At 37.0% G+C, this 9,408-nt stretch overlaps 1 non-coding gene across 1 annotated transcript; it reads left to right on the forward strand.

Annotated features, from left to right (window-relative positions):
- The first annotated feature begins 5,560 nt into the window (after positions 1 to 5,560).
- Positions 5,561 to 5,724, forward strand: LOC146372428 (U1 spliceosomal RNA). The gene has a single exon (XR_014802853.1). It is a non-coding gene; the product is annotated as a U1 spliceosomal RNA (small nuclear RNA).
- Positions 5,725 to 9,408: the final 3,684 nt, after the last annotated feature.

The following is a 9,408-nucleotide window of genomic DNA, read 5'->3' on the forward strand; positions in this document are numbered from 1 at the left end:
GCTAATATGTACCCAAGTCACGCTGAGAGAAAACTCATGGGGCTGGTTGCACATTCACTCTAATACAGCGGTCCCCAACCCCCGAGCCACGGACCGGTTCCGTGAACCATTTGGTACCGGGCCGCAAGAGTTGAGGCTCGGGTATGAAATTTATGGTCTTCAGGGCTTTTATCGGTTTTTATTGTTATTTTTTATAGTTAACTCGGTTTCCCTGGGTCTTTTCCCGTGTGTTATGAATAAATCTTTTTTTTTTTTTTGGTACCGGTGCTGGTTTTATTTTGTTGTATTTATCCGCAACACCTTAAAGGCCGGTCCGTGAAAATATTGTCAGACATAAACCGGTCCGTGGCGCAAAAAAGGTCGGGGACCGCTGCTCTAATAAACAGGTTAATCTTGAGCCTAAAAAGCTTGCTACAGCACCCCAAGGGTAACAGTGGTGATACTTTTGGCTCTTTCACAAAGATGTCAGTTTGCTGGATACATTCTTGTTTGCATCTTGTTCTGTGTTTTATGGTAACTTCAGCAGAAAGTTTCATCTACAATCTCTCACCACTGAATTTTGTCCTTGTTGGTCTTTCAGTAATATACAGGTTCAGCTTAATAAATAGAACTTAGCTCAGTTTAAAAGTTTACAAATAATCTAAGTGGTTTATTCCACCTCAAATGTTCATTTGGACTTTTTAAAACCGGCTGTTTTCACAGCAGATATTTTGGCTTGTCAAAGATCAAGTACAGGTGTAACACATACCATGAAAAACAATTTTCATTCCATTTAGGTGAGCAAATTTCAGACCTCTGCCATTCACGCTAACTCAACTACCTGATGGAACTGCACTATCTGCAGTTAAGGTACTTTCACTTGTGATTATCAGATATGTCAGATTGTCTGACATGAGTGAAGTTTGATGGACTGATATTCTATTCAATTTTATTTTGTTCACTCAGTCTAACATGTGTAACTTAGTTGTTTACTATTAGTAGCAACGGCCTATCCCTTTGTTTCCAAGTCAACATGATAACTGGGGTAACTCTTGCTAAGAACTCTTGGAATATATAATAATATGGTTGTTTTCTGTTTCTATTAAATTCAATTCTACTGTATTTATATAATCCCAAATTACAAAAACAGTTGCCCCAAGGCATGTTATGTTGTTGGGTATAGACCCTGCAAAAAATCTGTTTTCTATTTTTTTCAATTTGTCAAGGTTTTTCACATTATTTTTCACAGTTTGATCTGTAAAACATATAAGCACATTTTCTGCAATGGTTTAGTATTACTGACCAGTGAATCAGTGAGCAGCTAGGTCCCAATATTTAAATATAATTTGTGGAAAGAAACAGGCATTCATTTTCTTGTGATTTGTTGGAGTTGCTCTTCATTTAGATGGAAGTTTAACCTGCAGATTTTGCACAACAAAAGTACTTTTGGACAGTTAAATCTAGCCTGTCTCTCTGCAACCAGCCCCTGTCCAGGCTTCCTGGAATAACACACTTCAACCTGAACCTCTCAACTGTCATGACTAAAAAGATTAAGAGAATATAATTTGGCTGCTATTGCCTCTGTAGTCATTGGATTTGACTGAGTCATGTATCTGAATTTGTCCAAAGCAGTTGGATACTGAAGCACTAAGTGAACTTTTAAAGTACTATTTAAAGTACAATTCATTACCGTTGCTGAACAAAGTATTTTGATTAATAATAATAATAATAATAATAAATGTTATTTATGAGCGCCTTCCAAGTCACCCAAGGACACTTTACAATAGGACTATCTATTTATAGGATTTTTAAATTCACCACGTTTTATTTGTTTAATGTTTTATTATTTATTTGCACCAGTATTGGATCCATGTGGCATTGCAGGCAAGATGCAGGAAACAGGGCTTACACAGAAACTGGTTGGTGAATGCTGCAAGACATGGAATATAATATCTTCCTATATGTATTTTTCTTAGAAAGAACTTTAAAACATAGAAAGCTTTACCGGTGATGTAATCAACTTGAACCGCCTTAAGTGAACATTGTTTTTTGCATATTGTGACAAGATAGATTTTTTGTTTTTAATTAATTTCAGAGCAATGATTGACATTAATCATGTAGGTAACTAGAAGTTAACAGTAGACTGATTGTGCTATGATGTGTGTGAATTCATCCGTCACAACACTACTGTATTTTAAGCAGATAGTTCCTACAAAGATACAGTGAGTAAATTATTGAACACTTCACCAATTTTTTAAGTAAATATGTCTCTAAGGTGCTACTGACATGAAATTCTCACCAGATGCCTGTAACAACCCATCCAATCCTTACATGCAAAGAAATCCAATAATATGTGTCCATAAATTATGTATAATCATGAGAAATGACACATGGGAAAAGTATTGAACACATGAACAATGGGAGGTGCAAGAAAACCATGCAAAGTGATGACACCAGCTGAAATCTATCAGTTATTAGAAAGCAATCCTGCCACCTATTGCAAATTAATATCAGCGGGTTCAGTCCCAACTGAAGGCCTTATAAAAAGGTGTCTTATTACCAAGGAGTCGCGCAATAAACATCTCATGACGGCTAAAACGATCTTGAGATCTTTGCAACCTTATTGTTGCATTGGTTACAAAAGAATTTCTAAACTACTGAAGGTTCCCAGGAGCACTGTTGGGGCCATAATCCCAAAATGGAAAGAATATAATTTCACCATAAAGCAGCCACTACCAGGTGTTCCCTTCAAGATTTCAGACAGAGGAGTGAAAGAAATTATCAGACGAGTTGTCAAAGATTCAAGGACCGTTTGTGGAGAGCAGCAGAAAGATGTAGAATTGTTTCAAAGAAATGATAAGCAACGGACTTCACCGCCACAGTCTTTATCCACGCACTCTTTTGCTGAAGAAAAAGCATGTTGAAGTGTGTTTAGAATTTGCTGAACAAGATTTAGACAAGTCTGTGAAATACTGGGGAAATATAGTCTGGACAAATGAGACCAAAATTGAACTTTTTGGATGCCATAATACACATCATGTTTTGAGATCAACAGGCAATGCATATACCCCCCAGTTTGGACGTGGGAACATCACGGCGTGGGGATGTTTTTTATCATACGGCATTGGCACGCTTCACATAACTGAAGGAAGAATGAATGGAAGCTGGATATCTCAGGAAGACAATATTTTCTTTTTCTGAAACCAGCTGAGTTTCCTTGACTGTGTGTTTGGGATCAAAGCTGCTAGAATGGTCCAGTCAATAACCTGACCTGAATCCAACTGAAATCCTATGGCGAGAACTAAAGCTCAGAGTTCACAGAAAGGGCCCACAGAACCTTCACGATTTGAAGACTGTTTGTATGAAAGAAACTCACCTGAGCAATACATGCAACTTTTCACCTCCTGTTTCTCCATACAGGAGGCGCCTTGAAGCTGTCATCACCACCAACAGCTTTTATAAATACATTTCAGTAACCATGTTCAATACTTTTTCCCTGTGTCATTTTTCATTTTACACATAATTTATGACATCTGTGGTTTGATTTCTTTAGCTCAATTCAATTCAATTTTATTTATATAGCGCCAAATCACAACAACAGTCGCCTCAAGGCGCTTTATATTGTAAGGTAGACCCTACAATAATAGGGTCTATCTTATTATTGTCTACCTTGTGTGGATTGAAATGTGTTATTACCAGCATCTGGTGAAAATTGTATGTCAATAGCACTTTCAGAAATATATTTACTTAGTAAACTCATGACTTGTTCAATAGTTATTTTACGTGCTGTATACATTTCTGACAGATATACAGTTTGACAGATTAGCTTAGCATAAAGCAAAGGTATGTAAAATAGCAAACCTAGTTCAAGTTGGTGTTTGTACATTTTTATTCTGGTACTCCACTAGGGTACTTTTGCATGATTCACACATTAAGGAAAATCTTCATTTATAGAAAAAATTGTAAGTTTGCTCATTTACAACAGGCTCTAAAATGTATGGTAGTTCAATTTTATCAGCTGATGTGCACGTCATTGAGTAAAATAAGTATTTGATTTTCAAGCAAAACATGACTCATTAATTGGTGGAAAAACCCTTGTTGGCAAGCACAGTGTTAAGATGTTGCTTGTAGTTGGTGACTAGGTTTGCACATATCTCAGGATTTTGGCCACTCCCCTTTACAGAAACTCTCTAAACAAGGGTGGCTGTGGCACAAGAGGTACTAGTTGCAAGCAATGTGGTTCGATCCCTTGTTACTCCAGTCTATATGCCAAAGTACCCTTGGGTAAGATACTGAACCCAGAGTCATCCAATGCGGTTAAGAGTGGGAGGGATCATGGTAGTTTGCGTAATTCAATTTTCTTCTTCAAAGATGGTGGGTTGAGTTGAAGCCAAAAAAAATTCGATTTTGGTTTTATTCTGACCACAGCACATTCTCCCAAGCCTTCTCTAAATCCTTTAAATGGTGTCTTACAAACTTAAAATGGGCCTACACGTCTGCATGTTTGAGCAGGGGCACCTTGTGAGCACAGCAAAATTTCAAACCATTATAGCACAGTGTGTTACCAGTTGTGTTCTTGGTAACTGTGGTTCCAACTGCCTTCAGATATTCAACAAGCTTCTCCTGTGTAGTTTGGGGCTGATCCACCACTGTAGAGGATGAGCCCACGCTTGAAGCCACTGAGGTGTTCGTTGGCTGGGGTGACGCGATGCCACTGTTATGAATGAAACTTATCACAGTCCAGTAACTCCAGCCGTACTTATCTTGTTTGTTTAGATCTGTATTCCACTTCCATCAGTTGCGTTTGTTGTCAACAGTTCTCTTTATCCAACACCATTTATCATAAACTGTTTGCTCATTCTGAACAACAACACACCTGCCGCTAATTACGTGTGTCTACCCTAAATACATTCCCATCAACACACCATATCATAAAACAAAAAAGGTAACCCCTAATGGCATACATAATGTACCAACACAAAAAATGGCTCCTACAAACACTTTCTCATGATCACCCTCAACCCACGAGCCAAGACTTTGCATAGAGAGCAAGACTGAGTGCAGCTGACAGTCATTTTATATTTTTCTATTCCTCAATAATGGCATCAACAGTTGTCACCTTCTCACCAAACGTCTTGTTGATGGTCTTGTAGCCTGTTCTAGCATTTTGCAAGTCTATAGTCCTGTTCATGGTGCCCTTTGACAGCTCTTTGGTGGAGCGGTTAGAATGGAAATTGAAGGAACCTGATTTTGTAGACAGGTGTACTTCATACATAGTTGACATCAGGAATATCTTTAATTGATCGATTTGTTGTAATTTGTGGAATTTTGGTTGATATTCTCTCTCCATTAAAATAAAACTTCCATAAAAATTAGAGACTGTTTATTTGTTTGTAAGCGAGTGAACCTATAAATACAGCAGGTAATGAAATCATTATTTCCACCACTGTATATTATGTCGGAGAATTGTATGTACACTGTTTATAACACATTTCAGTTTCTGTTCCTTGAAACCTGAAAATGTGAGCCAGAAATAGTAAGGTAAACATATACTTTTATATATATTTATTTATATATATTTATACTTACCTGGCAGGGGAGATACCATGATCACGAAGGTGGTTCACCCAGGGCGAGGCTCAGCCATTGCACTGCGGTTGTGCTGACCCCTGTGAATTCCCCAAATGCGGGAATCTCAACTGCATAATTTGTGGTAGTGGAGGACTGCGTTCGCGCTCTCCCCTCAATTTTTTTTTTTTTAACAAATTAGGTTATCTTATCTTATATACTGTTACCTCAGAACTTGAAAAATTGGTCATACTTAATTTGAACCTATCTAGGATAGGGAGATACATCTACTACATTTTGCTGTAGTTTGTTCATTTTGTCTTCTTTTGTTCAACTTATCATTATGATAATGAGCGTTGTCTGTTTGTGAATGGATTTACTTAGTTTTGCTTTACCAGTCTGTAGAGAGTGGCAATTCTTTCTAATACACTGTTAACTTCTCAGTGTTTTCATCTTGTCTTGGAAGAAGTTCTGTGAAGTAGCAGTACATAGGAGTTTTTCCTTTCCAGTCACCTTTCTCACTCACTATGTATTAATAGACCTCTCTGCATTGAATCATATCTGTTATTAACCTCTGTCTCTCTTCCACAGCATGTCTTTATCCTGTCTTCCTTCTCTCACCCCAACCGGTCACAGCAGATGGCCGCCCCTCCCTGAGCCTGGTTCTGCCGGAGGTTTCTTCCTGTTAAAAGGGAGTTTTTCCTTCCCACTGTCGCCAAAGTGCTTGCTCATAGGGGGTCATATGATTGTTGGGTTTTTCTCTGTATCTATGAAGCGCCTTGAGGCGACTTTTGTTGTGATTTGGCGCTATATAAATAAAATTGAATTGAATTGAATTGAATTGAATAGGTGATATCAATTTTCAGGTGATTGTAATGAAAACAATGTTGGAATCAATATTTTTAATAAAATGTGACATGAAAGAATGAAGTAGCAGGGAGAAAAAAGTACAAGTATCTGAGAACTGTACTTGAATACAGAGCTTGAATAAATTACTGATACACAATGCATCACTGATCCCATTGCAAGGCTGATCATATCAAAACATAGACATTAACATTTATATTCTTTCCAGACTCTAACACTGCTTTGTTTGAGCTCAATTGCATGACTGTTTTTTGTTTTTGTTTTTGTTTTTGTTTTTTTTTGTTTTGTTTTTTTTGGGGGGGGGGGGGGGGGGGGTCAAAACGGATTTATTTTTTTAATTATCATTTCTGTATTTTTTTTTTTTTTTTATCAATACTTATCAACTTTTCTTTTCTTTCTTTCTTATTTTTCTTTTTCTTTTCCTTTTTTTTTTTTTTTTTTGCAATAACACACAAAAATGTTTTTAATGAAAAAGGCAAGCACCCTTACAGTCAGTTTCCAAACTGATGCCGCTTATTCCTTGATCTTTGGAAAATTATTTAGAATGTAATGCTTTTGCAGCATTTTTTTTTTTTCAAATTGTGTGAAAGATAAACTTTAAAGTCTTTCTTTCACACATTATACTGATGCCTAATTTATAGCTATGGATAATCAGTCTAACCATAACATTCAGTCTCAGGATTTGTTAATTCATCGTTACCTGAGAAGCCTAAAAAGCAGGTTTATTTAAAAAAAAAAGAAAAAAAAAGAAAACATAAGCATAGCTCCCAAGAATACTGTATAAGATGCAATCTTCCTGTGTGACCCACTTTGAAATTTAATCCAGGTTTCAGAGAGTACTGTGTGCTCACCTAATCCTCCAATAAACAAATCACATCAGATTTACCCTTGCTACCACTACTTAAATCACATTCCCGTAGTAGGGCAACTTCTGTTCAGTTCAGTTTTATTCATACAGAACCAAAGCACAAATGCAGTTGCCTCAAGGTGACAACTGATTGCACACGCTCGTCTGTGTTGTTTATTAATGTAGCTGCTGCTTGGGGTTAATACTGACTCACGCTCCACAATGTCTGGCCATAGTTTATACCCACCAGCCTTAAGGACTTATTGTCCTAAGAGGACATCTGTGCTGTACGTAGGGTACATTTGCAAATATTTAGAAAAAAAGGAAACGAAAAAAACCAAACATGATATAGTTTTATAAATTCCTGTATGCACAAAGGCACTGGGTTTGGGTGGTTTGTTCAGATTTGAGTATGAAATGATGTGATTTTAACTAAGCATAACGTAGATGTTTTTGTTTGCTTTGTTTTGTTTTTAAATAAAAACATTGCACAGTAGAAATGACTAACAATCTTTATTTGATACCCTTATCTGGAAACTGGGAAACAAAATGGTTATGAATTACATGATTGCTGTCTCGGACTCTAGTGATGTGTCATGTCACTAAAAGTATCTGCACGACCTGATACCACCACGAGCTCAAGATCAACACAAGCTTTCAGGGGGGCTTTCAGGTGGTGAGAGCTTTCAGTGGGCTAAACTAGATTAAAACCTGTTTGAGTTCTACTAGGTCTCAGGACAGAGACATATTTTAGTTGGCTATACACTGAAAATGTATATTCAAAAGGATTAAAAGGGTTTAAGTTTTATTTAGAATATAAAGTATTAGCAATTATATGTGTTTAAGCGGTAAATATTTTATAGATGAGAATATGAAATTCAGTTCCATTCAAAAAAAGTTAACATATATTTATTTGGTGTCAGGTACCAAGAGTGGAAAATTAAATAAGGTTATCATTAAAAATATTACTAAATATAGTATACATAATATACATATTATACATATTTCATCAATCTTGTACAAAAAAATAGATAAATTTATCTAAGCAAAATATTGATCCATCTCTGCACAGTGTTATCTTTTTAGGGTGTGCATGGTGTCAAGGTGGTGGGGCCCAAAGTGATTTTTTTTCCCCAGACAGGACCCCAAATCCCAGGTGGCACCCCTGTGTAATAACAATTACACTGAGTTCTCTTCTCAGTAATTAATGGCTCATCTGCCTTTCCCTCCTTTATCAATCCCAGCTTTAACTCTTCCACTTTTACTTCCTCCCTCTGCAATCCCACTTCAACCCTAAGCCTTTCAAGTTCCATATCAACCTGCAACACATCCATCAACCCCCTCCTTCATACTATACTTGGCACATCTGTCACTATTCCCTCTGTCACTATTACCAGTTATTAAGGAGGGAGGAGGGTCATGAGGAACAAGAAAAGCCACATGAATAGCCTTACACACTGTAACCTACGCAGTCCATGACCTCCCATTCAAGACCCTACTTGTGTGAGTGGCATGTTGTATGTCCAGAACCACTGGACCATATAGCATGTATAGTTATGTGCAAAATAATAGCAATGTATTTAAAACAACAGAGGAAAAGTTCCACGTTATTTCCATAGCATTTAGCATTCCATAGCATTCCAACAGCATTTATTTCCATATATACAAAGGAACTGGGAGCCGTGCACATTCAATCCCAAATGAAAACATGAACAATTTTGTCTGTTCTTCTCTTCTTCTTTTTTTAACTGAAAATGAAGAAAAACAATGGGTTGTTAAAAAAAATAGCAGTGTCTGCATTTTCATTTACAAACTGGAATATTTACAGTATAAACTGAAAATAAAATGAGGATTTTGCTTTTCCTTTAAGCACTGAATATTTAGTTGTATAACCATTATTTCTGGTCACTGCTTTGCATCTGTGTGGCATGTAGTCAACTAACATTTAACACCTGCAAACAGAAATGCAAAACAGAATTTTAGAGGTCATTCCACAAATTCTCAATTAGATTGAGGTCCGGAGAAGGGGCTGGCCACGTAGCAACATCAGTCTTTTTGGTCTGCAGCCAGGATGTTGCCCGCTTGCTGGTGTGTTTGGGGTCATTGTCCTGCTGAAACACCCATTTTAAGGGCATTTCTTCCTCAAC

Source organism: Perissodus microlepis, chromosome 15 (genome assembly GCF_051167445.1).
Source record: "Perissodus microlepis isolate ML-2025 ecotype Zambia chromosome 15, ASM5116744v1, whole genome shotgun sequence".
Classification (NCBI taxonomy): domain Eukaryota; kingdom Metazoa; phylum Chordata; class Actinopteri; order Cichliformes; family Cichlidae; genus Perissodus; species Perissodus microlepis.